General features: G+C 43.5%; 1 long non-coding RNA gene and 2 pseudogenes across 1 annotated transcript in view; 2 read left to right on the forward strand and 1 right to left on the reverse strand.

The window, feature by feature from the left end:
• LOC116697189 (uncharacterized) overlaps window positions 1-11,807 on the forward strand; it is a 26,635-nt gene extending 14,828 nt beyond the window's left edge. The window contains exons 2-3 of the long non-coding RNA XR_004333954.1: window positions 10,936-10,950; window positions 11,797-11,807. This is a non-coding gene — a long non-coding RNA (uncharacterized LOC116697189). The remainder of the gene's footprint in view (window positions 1-10,935; window positions 10,951-11,796) is intronic.
• On the forward strand, window positions 7,046-10,435 carry LOC116697180 (ubiquitin carboxyl-terminal hydrolase 28-like; annotated as a pseudogene).
• Window positions 11,808-13,210: 1,403 nt separating the features above from the next.
• Window positions 13,211-14,082, reverse strand: part of LOC116697179 (ubiquitin carboxyl-terminal hydrolase 28-like) — a 3,579-nt pseudogene continuing 2,707 nt past the window's right edge.

Here is a 14,082-nt window from a genome sequence, read left to right on the forward strand (position 1 = left end):
GCTTAAGTTATATTTCTTCCTGCTAAACCAAATCTTTTCGGTACTTAACCAAGCATGAGTTGCCGGTCTTAAAGGAGTAGTTCCACCTGGTGAAATAATACCATAAACGTTAAATGAGAAGATAGATACACTTGTGCACTGAAGCGTGCACACACTTGGAGTTCACACACTTGGAGGGTCAGTCTGCTAGTAGAAAAAAATGGCACTAGTGGCAGAAAATGACAAGCTATCACATGCTTACTTAATATAGCATTTTACATTGCGGTTTGTACTTCTGCTTTCTGTAAAGATGCAAAACAAAAGTGGATGGTTGCGAGCTGCTGTAGGTGAGGGAATCTGTGCCCAATGCTCAACATAATAATTACCTGGAAAGACACAAAAGGAAGCTCCATAGTACTTTTTTCACATTAAACCTCACAAAGGGAAGCTGATTTTTTTTTTTTTTATCCAGAATGACAAAAAGTCCTCCTGGTCTGGAGAAGCTAGAGAGAAAGCCCATCACATACATACATCATATATTATACACAAAAGTTAAAAGTAAATACATTACAATATAACGGGCTGACAGTTTTTTGTGTACATTTGTACAGGACATTGATATAGACTCGAAAATTTGGAAAAACTAAAACAAAATACAGTTTAGGCACATAGGATAGAAACAGTTAGGACAAGACATCGGCATGGCTAGGACAAATACAAACAGTGCAAACAAAGGCTGTGGACAATACTGATAATGATGACAGCTAATGTCTGTAAGGTAACTGTTAAAAAGGAGCTGTTTGTATTGCTTTTTGAATATGTGATGGATGATAGTGTCTGATGTGATGTGGGATGCCATTCCAAATCGTGGTATATGTGTAGAAAAAGGATTTCTGACCAAAGTTGTTTTTATTGTACTCGTGGGGCGTCAAGGTGGTTACACCTCTGTTCTGGTCCTCCTGCCCTTTTGAGGTCCCCATACTGTGTTTTAATGCAGTCTCATTTAAATATTTGTTGTTTCTGTTGTCCGGCAACCAAAGGAGGAAGAAATAGCTTAGTGATTTAATCACGATGTGATGCATCACAGTTGGTATTAGCCCGTTAAACCTCAAAAAAAATTCTCCTGCCCTTTCTGTAGACCTATCGTGTTTTGTTGAACAAATAGTTTCACATTTACAAACTATGCAGGGGAGCTACAACCACACTGTAGTGGAAAAGTTGACATTTTTAATTGCTATCACTGTATGGTAATCAGGCCTGGGACAAAAACCGTCAAGTCATCATCATATATTTCATATGTTTTAAATGTGGCATTTTTTAATGAACAGCATATACATGAAAAAGGGGGAGAGAGGATGAATCATCCCATCTCCATCTCTTTTTTCATGTTTCTCATCCATCCATCACACTGGGCATCATGCACCCTCCCTGCCCTTTTATTCAACTCAGTCTATTCATCTCCTTTTATGAAGTTGGGTGACATTGTGTAGTCCACAGTTGTAGCATCCCTTCCTCTGTCCCTTGCTCTCTGTCCTCCTTTGGCCTTCCTTCCTTCTGTCACTCTCTCACCGTCACTGTCTCCATTCCTGCAATGAAGTCAATGGAACATCACTGTCACGCTGTGCTGTTGAAGCACCACCAATTTGGAATAACAACCCGTTTCGCTTTGCTGGTGTCTTACGACACAAAAACATCATATGTTTATTCCTGCCCTTTCTTTTTCTGTCTTCTCCATACTGAGTTTATTCTTCCTCTTCCCTCAGTCTTGTTAGTCAGACATTGAGGGGTTTGTAGTTCCTCTCGGGGGGGGGGACAAGGGGCCAATTAAATATTTATGGATCACCATCTATTCAAATTTGGCAATGGAGAAAGCGTGCGTGACCGGAAAAGTGACATGAGTTGTTTGTGCACAACATGCAGCAGGGGAGATGCTTGTGCTTGTCCTCAGCGTGGTGTGTGTGTGTGTGTGTGTGTGTGTGGTGCATGCGCACCATGGTACCACAGAATTCTGTGAAATGATCACAAAACTTTAAACACTGCATTAACCACGGAAAACCATGCCAATTTAAAGTCAATGAGAAGATTACGTAGCATGGGACCGGACTATGGTAGTGAGTAGTATGAAAGATCAAAACTGCGTAAGGAGATCGGTTGGGGGTGGTGGATGGGTCAAACACAGGAGTTTCACCGGGAGACCGGGGATCAAGTCCCGTGGTGATGTTTCCTAAAGTCACTTTCTTCTTTTCTAAAACCATCCGTAACAATTCTTCCTGCTTGTCACAGAACCATAAGCCCACCCACAACCTTTTCCTTAACTTAAGGGACCGTGTTCATTTCCCAAAAGTCTTCTGTGGGGCCCATCACAGAAATCTTTTGTGATTCCGTGAAACTGCCACAAATTTGAGTTAAAAGAGAATTCCGGTCGATTCCAACAAGTAGCTCTGTTGTATAAATGTGGAGTGCTGTCGATTGAGAGAAAAATGAAACCAATCGGTGCTTTCTACACCGAGTTATCCTCCTGATAAATTTTGTCCCAACAAGCTTAAACAGGGTAAGTTTTAAACTTGTTTTTAGCCTCTTATAAAAGTTGCGTTAATTCAGCCAGTGCAACATACCTCTGTTTTTTCCTGTTTTCTGATTCTAGTCCACACATAGCAAACACATGCCTTTCTGTCAAATCTACTGCAGTGAAATGTGCTGTGTTCATTTGGAAGGAATCATTTCACCATGGGTAGGCACATTTAATGACATTTTGAGCATGTTTAGAGGCTAAGAACACGTTTAAAACTTGCCCTGTTTGGCCTGTTGGGGTGCTAACTCTAGCAGGAGGATAACGGTGTAGGCAGCCAGCAGATTGGTTTCAGTTTTCGCTCTACTGACAGCACTCCACATTCAAAACAACAGAGCTAGGTGTTGGATCGACTGGAATTCTCGTTTAAGGGCCTGTGTTCATTTCATGGAATTCTGTGAGATCAGGTTGTGTGTGTGGTGTGTGGTTGTTGTATGTGTGTGTTTGGGTCTTTCTAAGAAGATATATTCAATATCTTATTCACCAGCCAAGGGAAATGCTGGTTGCAGCCAGTGTGAAAAAATAAATTAAAAATCACATAGCAAAACAAATTAGGGGTCAGACATCCAAAGCAAAAAGTGCAACATAGCTTATACAGTATGAAGTCCAAGCCAATTGAAGCTGATGGTCCTGGTCTCTTCAGTGATACTTCTGAAACAACCTTGCGGTTCTGAAATGTCATTAGCTGAGTCTAACCCATGCAGATAACAAGCCCTGAGCAGCCTCGTCGGTGGAATGGGCAAAGGTTGATTCCTTAATCCCAGAGTACAGATGAAAGGGACAGATAAAACCCACAAATGTAACATGCGGATACCTGATAACATTTTACAGCCGTTTATCCAGCTCTCAAGATTCTCTTACACACATTACAATAAAACATGGTGAGGCTGTGGTGGCAACAGCACACACTCAATCCAATTTGTTACCTTTTTCAAGGTCAGAAATAGACACAGACCTAACTTTAGAAATTATTTTAAATGGTTGAATTGAATTCTGACCAGGTGTCTAATATTGAATGCAATTACCACAAATAGAAAAAGAACAGAAAAAAAGTAATCGGCTGTAAGCAATCTGACAGGAAGGAAGTGTTCCTGCCATCATCTTCACAAGGAAATGCATGATAAGAGATGGAAGAGGGCCGCTGGCCTGAACCAAACCTTTGGGCACTTGTCTTTGGTTTGTCTGCAGATTTTTCATTTTTCCATGTATAAGAACGTTGAAACCTGTCTCCCCCTAGTAAAAAATACCAGCACTCAGCTTTTAAGCTGTTAAAATGCCTTTTTTTGTCAGGAGCAAAGGAGGAAAAAGTTTGTGTTGTGATAGAGCTACACAGCGATGATGTGGGGTTGGGATGAGGCAGCCAAACTTTAGCAAAGGAGATCGCTGTTATCAACAGTCAAACACTGGTTTCTTTTACCATTACCACCATCATTCCCTAACTTTAAACCAAGTGTGTATCATGGAAACCATGACGTCAATGGCCCCCTAACCTTAATCATTTTTAACCCAAACCATTATCTTTCCCTGAACCTAACCAAGTTGTTTTTGCGCCTAAACTTTACCTTAACCATTGTGTTGTCATATGATCACATGCCAGCTGTGCGCCCTTCGGATGATTTAATGAACCCAGAACAAAACTAACCAAAACTGGTCAAATCAACAAAGATAACTTCTTTAATACCTCAAGTAGACACAGGAAGAAGCAGCCATCCAGAGCATTTCCTGGAGAAGGTGGTGTAATCACTGCGCTGTGAAATCCTTGGGTATTATGAAAGCCAGTAAACGACAGGTTTGGGTACAAAGCAAAATAGTGGTACAAATAGTGCCTATTTTGGCCATGGTTGATGACGAAAACAACAAAAAGAAAACGTCTTAAAAGTTGCGTTAATTAGCCAGTGTACGTAACTCTGTTTATTTCTGCTTTTGTGGAAGTCCACACATAGTCGAAATAGCCTTACTGTCAACATCTACTGCAGTGAAATTCGCTGTGTGCACTCGGAAGGAATAACTAAACATGAATAGGTAATGTAATGACATTTTGAGCATGTTTTAGAGGCTAAAAACACGTTTAAAACTTGCCCGTTTTAAGCCGTTGGGTGCTAACCTAGCAGGAGGATAACGGTGTAGGCAGCACCCGATTGGTTTCAGTTTTTCTCTACTGACAGCACTCCACATTCAAACAACAGAGCTACGTGTTGGAATCGACTGGAATTCTCTTTTAAGGGGCCTGTTCTTTCATGGAATTCTGTGAGATCAGGTTGTGTGGGTGTGTGTGGGTGTGTGTGTGTGGTGTGTGTGTGTTTGGGCCTTTCTACAATGATCATATTCAATATTTATTCACCAGCGAGGGAAATGTTGGGTGCAGCCGGTATGAAAAACAAATTAAAATACACATAGCAAAGCAAATTAGGGGTCAGACAGTCCAAAGCAAAATGTGAACAGTTGTTTACACATGCATGAAGTCCAAGCCAATTGAAGCTGATAGTCCGGGTGTTTGCAGTGAGTAGCTGAGCTAACCCATGCAGAAACCCAGCTGAGCAGCCTGTCTGTGGAATGGGCATAGGTTATTCCTTAATCCCGGAGTACATTTGAAAGTGACAGATAACCCCACAAATGTAAAGATTTGGAGGCCATGTATACTACCTGATAACCTTTACAGCCGTTTTTCTCAGAACTTCTCAAGATCTCTTACCACATTACAATAAAACATGGTGAGGCTTTTGCACACAACAAAATGCAATAAGTTGTTAAAATGCCTTTTGTTTGTCAGGAGCAAAGGTGGAAAAAGTTTGATGTTGTGATAGACTACACAGGGATGATGTGGGGTGTGGTGATGAGTTATTATAACCATGACGACAAGGCCCCCCTAACCTTAATCCTTTTTAACCCAAACCATTACCTTTCCCTGAACCTAACAAGTCGTTTTGTGCCTAAACCTAACCTTAACCATTGTGTTGTCAAATCATTCACATCCTAGCTGTCCGCCCTCGGATGATTTAATGAACCCAGAACAGTGCACCAAAATAGTCAATCAACAAGATAACTTCTTTTATACCTCAAGTAACGCAGGAAGTAGCAGCCATCCAGATGCATATCGGGAGAGGTGGTGTAATTCATGCGCTGTGAAACCTTGGATTATGTTATGAAGCCAGTAACGACAGCGCTGGGTACAAAGCAAAATAGTGGTGCAAAAATCAAAAAACTGATCAGCAAGGCAGAGGACATTGTGGGGGTGGAGCTGGATTCTCTGTTGGTGGTGTCAGAGAGGAGGACGTTGTCCAAACATGCCATCTTGGACAATGTTATGCACCACTCCATGGCTTGCTGCTCATCCACAGAAGCCCTTTCAGTGATAGACTCATTCTCCACAAATGCACCACAGAGCGCAACAGGAAGTCATTCCTGCCTGTGGCCATCAAACATTATAACTCCTCGCTAAGTGTCTGACACACAGAAACCTAGAGAGGTTAAAATGGACAATATATCTGTTTTTTGCAATAACACCAGCCTGAAATGTGTGCAATACTCAACTGCTTCTATTATTGTTATTTTATTATTACTTTTCAATTTCAATTTCAGTTTTATTTATAGTATCAATTCATAAACAAGTTATCTCGAGACACTTTACAGATAGAGTAGGTCTAGACCACACTCCAGAATTACAAGGACCCAACAGTTTTAGTAGTTTCCTCCAGAGCAAGCAACAGTGCGACAGTGGCGAGGAAAAACTCCCTTTGGGAAGAAACCTCGGACAGACCCAGGCTCTTTTCACCATTACAACTCCTTAATTATGTTAATATTAAACCTATCAAATATTCTTTTAAGTATGTAAATACCGTAATATCCACACTCCTTAAATGTCTTTATTATATTTCTACTCTGATATTTATACTTTTTGTACAACTGCAACACAGAGTTTCCCTTGGGCATAATTAAAGTATTTCTGATTCTGATTCTGAGTCTGAAAATAGTGCCTATTTCGTCATGGTTGAGACCAAGGACAAACATTGTTGGTATCTACACTGGCACATTTCGCATGACAAACAATGCTAAAATTACAAAGATCCCAATATGATTGTGGTCAAACCTGCACGAGGTAGTGAACACAGCATTACGCACCAAGGGGCCCTGGATGACAAATACCCATTCTTTTTTTATTTCAGGGACACATAATCAAACCGCTCTATGGGACAGGATAGGAGTCCAGTCTTTAATGCTTAGCGCCTCCCCAGCTCAGTGCACTCTCACAACCAGGTTGGAGGAATACTGTGTTTTGATCAACAGGCCTCTGTGGGGAACTGCAACAGACTTAATCCCCCATGATGCACTGCTGCAGACTACTACTCATCTGCGGTAAACCACTTTGATGGTGGCAACAGATTCTGCTTCAACTTTGAATTTTAATCTCTGCGTTTAACGGATGGAGTTGGTTTGACTTGGAGTCAGGGTGAGCATTTGGTGAAAACAGGAAAAAATTGACATCTTTTTGTATCTGCAATGAGAGGTGAACAGACTGAAAACTCAACAAACTCAAGTAAAATCTCATGAACCAGCTAATGGAGATCACTGGCATCCAAGGATGCTGTTGGACTGCTGACAACCCAGTCTGCAGAGGTTCAGAATCCTGGAGAGCCACAGGAGTCAGGGGCCTCTGCAGGGCTGGAAGGGCCGGAAAAGGACTTCCTAAAGATGAACTGCAGACGCCAGAGAACTCAGCCTACAGGAATCCCACAATGGCCAGGAAGAGGAGAGATAATTTTATAGGGCTCTGGAGGCCAGCGGAGAGGAGAATGCAGAGAGAATGAAGAGGAAGAGAGTGAAGCCCCGACTGAGATGTGCAGCCTTGCGGACTGGATGACTGGTCCGTGGGCATTCGCAATGTTGGCAACAGCTGTGGTCAGTGCTGTCATCCAGTCACTGTTCCAACTGCTGTTTTAGGAGGCTGGTTCTTAACTACCATCTGTCAGAGAGAAAAATGGAGAACTGTGAGAGCCACTCTGACATGAGGAACATAGCTTTCATGCAGGAGCTGTGCTGTCTGTTGCTCTCAGGTGGGGCTCCACTGCAGGTTTGTGGATCCCTCTGCTGCAGTGGAGTTATACGAGACAACTTCAGGACCAGCGAGGCCCAACAAGATTCTCCCACAAACTGCTTGACTGGCTAGGGATGCATTTCAGCTGGCTGCCAAAGATAACGTGGAAGACAAAACAACAAAACCCCATGGTTTAGCTTTTCTATGGTACCTTTGTGACAGAAAGAAGACCCGAAGGTAAGACTTATGTAATATGGAGCAGTTTGGCCAGTACCCCTGCAAGTCAACGGCTTTCAACAACCTGGACGAATGCCTTGAACGTGCCATGGTTGAGAAAGGAGATAGTCACTACATTCAGATCACAGCGTCACACATGGCCCTGAAAGATTGTTCAAAAAGTACCACCAGTCTTGACATTTGAAGTGTCTAGATTTAAATTCAACACCCAGCTTGTGTATCTAAAAAGATACACAAGAACTGGAGTTTTCAAAAATCATTTATAGTACAGATATCTTCACAAAAACATAGAACAGAACCATAGAGGAGAGGAGAAGTGTAAAAACTCAAGGAGCAACTTGCAGTCCTCCAACAGAAACTATAGTGCTACAAAAACTATGGCTGGGACCTACCAAGTAACTTCTGGCTGATATGCTGCAGTTTGTGCTGGAGTTTGCTACCACCAAGCCTTCGAGTGTTTCCCCAGCTGAAGATCTGAAACCAACTTCTCCGACTCTTGCAACCACCTTCAGTGAACAAGTCTCCAAAGACAACAGAGAACCTGAGGACCTAGATTCATCGAAGGGGCTTGTTTCCAGTTGCTAGCGGACCCCCATATACAAGCCCTTTACACAGGGCAGTACCCCATTGACTGCCCACCCCACACAGCCCCACACAGCATCACTGAAGAAGAGCTGCACTTGTTAAGACTTGCCTACAGTGATGGAGGACCGAAGTAGAAACAACATAAATGAGATAAAGACCAGCATGATAGGCTTACTCAGAGGTGGATGGCATGTACTCAGACAAACGTCTCTGTCAGGACCCTACCGGCTCCATGCAGCCTTGTTCATGAAGGGCATTACTGGGCCTACATCGCGCCATGCAACCAGCGCTGTGAATGAAGTACAATGACATAAGCATCACTGAGTCATCGGAGGAGCTGGACTGGAGCGAGACTCATTTGGGGGATTGAACGACACCAGTGCTACTGCCTGATGTACATTGATGACAGGCCACCCAGATCATTTCAGAAGCCACAGATAATGAGACAGGCCAGGTGCTGAATGGCATGGACTTGCTGCCATCCATCCGCAGACGCTACGTCCATGAGGATACCGCTGGTTCCAGCAGGAGCTCAGGGAAATGGGAGGAGCAGTTCTGGCGGCGCAGCCCCACAGGGAGAATCTACAGCTGCCCACAAAACCCAGTCCAGACAATATAAACCCAACACACTAGTGGACCATCCACTGAGAAACTGGAGCAGGGAGCTTCTTCAGAGCCACAACCAGACCCAGAGGCAGAGAAGGATCCTGAGCCAGATCCCAGAAAGAAGCCTAAAGAAGAACCAAGAAAGTTAACACCACCACCACAGAGCCCTCACACTGGGGCCCAGCCAGAGTTCCGCCTCAGCTGAGAAGGAGCTTCAGAGTCATATTTCTGGCCCTGAAGCAGAGCTTTTAACCTGGCACCATCTGACCTTCTGTAGGAAGGACGACACACAGGCGGCAGGCCTTGGCCCTCAAGCTAAAGGCGCGTCAGAGCTTCAGAGAAGCTCTTGATCATGAAGCAAAGCTGGAGGATGATCAGCAGCAGGAAGGGTCCGGCCAGACAGCAACAGAATGAGAACAAGGTCTCGGAGGTGGGAGATCCCAGTGTGGGCCGGATCATGGTGAGAGCTGATGTTGACGGATACAATGAAGAGATGATGTGACTCTCAGCTACGACAGGTGTAATTCTAGCCGTCGCCAAGGCCAGACAAACCTTCAATAAAGAAGGCCCTGAGGTGGCCTCATCAAGGTTTTCCCAAAGGAGTATTCCCGCTTGTATGAGCTCTCCAAGGGGGACACCCCAGGAGGATGCTGTCTGCAGCACGCTCTGGTCTACTTCTTCCAGAACAAGGCACCCAATCGCATTATTGAGAGGACGCTGCTGGAGCGTTTACCAACCGCAACCTGAGCTTCGATGAGAGAGCCATCAGTATCATGAGGAAGCCGAACCAAGCTACTTCTCATCAAGCCAGAGGACATGGATAGGATGAGTACTTGCAGTGGCATGACGACAACAGGTTGTTCAGAACGTGATTTGCTACCTGCTGACTGGACTGGAACACTTCCAGCATGGGAAGATGCGGGAGGCACTGATATCCTGGCTCTTGCGTGACGAGACTAACTCACCCTGCTGAAGAAAGGAGAGAAACGTGGCAAAGACAAGTCTCTTATTGCCGTTTACAGAAGGAAATGCCTCACTATTAAATGAAAGTGCATTGCAGCTGTTTTGCAGCGGTGAGGAGACCATGTGGAGGAGGGCATCGCCATTATGGACGAGGCCGTCATCCTCTACCTTCACCTGATGAGTCGGGACTCGGCTTTATCCATGAGGACGGGACGCCAGAGAGCATCCACAGCACACTGGTGCTGCTGCCCGCGCCAGGACATGGATGACTCATTGCAGGTTAAGCTGGGGTAGTTTCTGCCCAGGGTTCTTGATGGATCAGCTGAGACAGTAGTTTTAAAGATCCACCAAAGTCCATGTCAACCCGCACGACCTGTGCAGTGCCTGGCCGCTGTATGGAGTCCATCCACAGCACCTCGATAGTAATTGTTAAGTAACGCCCTAAATGAAACCCCCAACAACCTCCTTGAGCGGTGGCGTCTGACCTACAAGCAACTTGGTGATAGCTCCTTCTGTGCTGACAGACTGTGGGGTTGAGACAGTATGTAGTTTTCAACAAGCCAAATTATGTATTTCATTTTTTCGGCTGTTTACTACACACCACAAGCATATCATTTTGATGGTTGTCAGCACATGAATACATGCTCATTACAAACCGCATTACCATGTCACCCAAAAGCTTCTGGAAAAGCTTCCATTATATGCCTTCTGTTCTGCATGCCACCAGCATCAGCAACCCCCAGTTTGCTGAAAAAATACTAACAGTGTTTAAAATCATATTGGCCCTAAGAAGCAGCAGGTTATGCAAAGGGCCCAAACGGTAGCAGCCCACTGTTAAAAAGAAAAGTTCTTCCACGACCCGCAAAACAATAGTTTTTTGTAGTACCAGAAATCAGTTTACATCTAAAAGCATTTCTTGACCTTCTCTTTGACTTGAGTACACCCTCTTGGTACCCTCTCCAAGAGCACATTACTTACTGTCAAGGCCAGTTCTGCTACTAGTGCTCTGGTCTTTTCCTAAAAACTGTAGAGAGACTGTAAAGGTTTTCAAGCTTTAACCAGATTCTTGTCAACCAAACAATGTTCATTTAACCAACCTGCAGAACACCCTCATCAGTAGGAAAACAGGGAGGCATAACCAGAGGTGGGTAGTAAGAGTACATTTACTCCGTTACATTTACTTGAGTAAGTTTTTGAAAAAAAAAATGTGTCTAGGAGTAGTTTTAAATCACTATACTTTTACTTTACTTGAGAGATTAGTGAAAAATAAACTGTACCTTACTCCGCTACATTGGCTACAAGGAGCTCGTTACTCGTTACTAAGCTTCATTGTTTTACCCAGCGTACGTCTCATTTTAATGTTTTATTTTGACAGAGAGAGAGAGTCTTCCGCTGAACGTGACTGTGCTTAACCAATCACAGTCGTGTGCAGTCACGTGACCGTAGTCGTTTCACAGCGGGGGACAGGTTAGCTTACAGTCGTAGCAAAGCAAAGAAGAAACAGCAGCTACGTTATGCGGTGTGTTCAGGGTCTACACAAAACAAACGGACATGTGAGCGTTCAACAACTAACATCTAACCTGAGGAGACGTAGCGGTGGTTGTAGTTCTGCTGTGGAGAGGTGGATCTTTGTCTTTTAGGTTACATACAGTATGTTGCAGATCCATCCAAATTTATTGTGACAAGTCTCTCAAGTAAGCTATTTTGTAATTAATAAATTAATTAAAATTTATTTTTATGATGGATGAACTATAATTTGCCTAAAGATAATTTTGTATCTTTGTCGGTCTGATTGATGCTTAATGTGTTGAGAAATAAATCAGAGTTACTCAACAGTTACTCACTACTTGAGTGTTTTCATCAAGTACTTTTTACTTTTACTCAAGTAATTATTGGATGACTACTTTTACTTTTACTTGAGTCATATTATTCTGAAAGTAAACCAGGTAACAAAAACTACTCAAGTAGTGAGTAACTGTTGAGTAACGTCTGATTTATTTCTCAACACATTAAGCATCAATCAGACCGACAAAGATACAAAATAATTATCTTTAGGCAAATTATAGTTCATCCATCACTAAAAATAAACTTTTTTTACTTAATTTTAATTAATTATTACAAAATAGCTTACTTGAAGACTTGTCACACATAAATTTGGATGGATCTGCAACATACTGTATGTACCTAAAAGACAAAGTCCACCTCTCCACAGCAGAACTACAACCACCGCTACGTCTCCTCAGGTTAGATGTTAGTTGTTGAACGCTCACATGTCCGTTGTTTTGTGTAGACCCTGAACACACCGCATAACGTAGCTGCTGTTTCTTCTTTGCTTTGCTACGACTGTAAGCTAACCTGTCCCGCTGCTGAAACGACTACGGTCACGTGACTGCACAACGACTTGTGATTGGTTAAGCACAGTCACGTTCAGCGGAAGCTCTCTCTCTCTGTCAAAATAAAACATTAAAATGAGACGTACGCTGGGTAAAAACAATGAAGCTTAGTAACGAGTAACGAGCTCCTTGTAGCCTAATGTAGCGGAGTAAGGTACAGTTTATTTTTCACTATCTCTCAAGTAAAGTAAAGTATAGTGATTTAAAACTACTCCTAGAACATTTTTTCAAAAACTTACTCAAGTAAATGTAACGGAGTAAATGTAACTCGTTACTACCCACCTCTGGTTATAGCCTCCCTGTTTTCCTACTGATGAGGTGTGTTCTGCAGGTTGGTTAAATGAACAATTGTTTGGTTGACAAGAATCTGGTTAAAGCTTGAAAACCTTTACAGTCTCTCTACAGTTTTTAGGAAAAAGACCAGAGCCACTAGTAGCAGAACTGGCCTTGACAGTAAGTAATGTGCTCTTTGGAGATGGTACCAAGAGGGTGTACTCAAAGTCAAAGAGAAGGTCTAAGAAATGCTTTTAGATGTAAACTGATTTCTGGTACTACAAAAAACTATTGTTTTGCGGGTCGTGGAAGAACTTTTCTTTTTTACAGTGGGCTGCTACCGTTTGGGCCCTTTTGCATAACCTGCTGCTTCTTAGGGGCCAATATGATTTTTAAACACTGTTAGTATTTTTTCAGCAAACTGGGGGTTGCTGATGCTGGTGGGCATGCAGAACAGAAGGCATATAATGGAAGCTTTTCCAGAAGCTTTTGGGTGACATGGTAATGCTGTTGTAATGAGCATGTATTCATGTGCTGACAACCATCAAAATGATATGCTTGTGGTGTGTAGTAAACCAGCCGAAAAATGAAATACATAATTTGGCTTGTTGAAAACTACATACTGTCTCAACCCCACAGTCTGTCAGCACAGAAGGAGCTATCAGCCAAGTTGCTTGTAGGTCAGACGCACGCTTCAAGGAGGTTGTTGGGGGTTTCATTTAGGGCGTTACTTAACAATTACTATCGAGGTGCTGTGGATGGACTCCATGACAGCGGCCAGGCAACTGCACAGGTCGTGGGCCTGGTTGACATGGACTTTGGGTGGATCTTTAAGAACTACTGTCTCAGCTGATCCATCAAGAACCCTGGGCAGAAACTACCCCAGCTTAACCTGCAATGAGTCATCCATGTCCTGGCGCGGGCAGCAGCACCAGTGGCTGTGGATGCTCTCCATGGCGTCCCGGTCCTCATGGGATAAAGCCGAGTCCCGACTCATCAGGTGAAGGTAGAGGATGACGGCCTCGTCCATAATGGCGATGCCCTCCTCCACATTGGTCTCCTCACCGCTGCAAAACAGCTGCAATGCACTTTCATTTAATGCAGTGAGGCATTTCCTTCTGTAAACGGCAATAAGAGACTTGTCTTTGCCACGTTTCTCTCCTTTCTTCAGCAGGGTGAGGTTAGTCTCGTACGCAAGAGCCAGGAATATCAGTGCCTCCCGCATCTTCCCATGCTGGAAGTGTTCCAGTCCAGTCAGCAGGTAGACAAATAACGTTCTGAACAACCTGTTGTCGTCATGCCACTGCAAGTACTCATCCATATCCATGTCCTCTGGCTTGATGAGAAGTAGCTTGGTTCGGGCTTCCCTCATGATACTGATGGCTCTCTCATCGAAGCTCAGGTTGCGGTTGGTAAACTGCTCCAGCAGCGTCCTCTCAATAATG

The sequence above is a fragment of the Etheostoma spectabile genome, chromosome 10 (genome assembly GCF_008692095.1).
Source record: "Etheostoma spectabile isolate EspeVRDwgs_2016 chromosome 10, UIUC_Espe_1.0, whole genome shotgun sequence".
In the NCBI taxonomy this organism is placed as follows: Eukaryota; Metazoa; Chordata; class Actinopteri; order Perciformes; family Percidae; genus Etheostoma; species Etheostoma spectabile.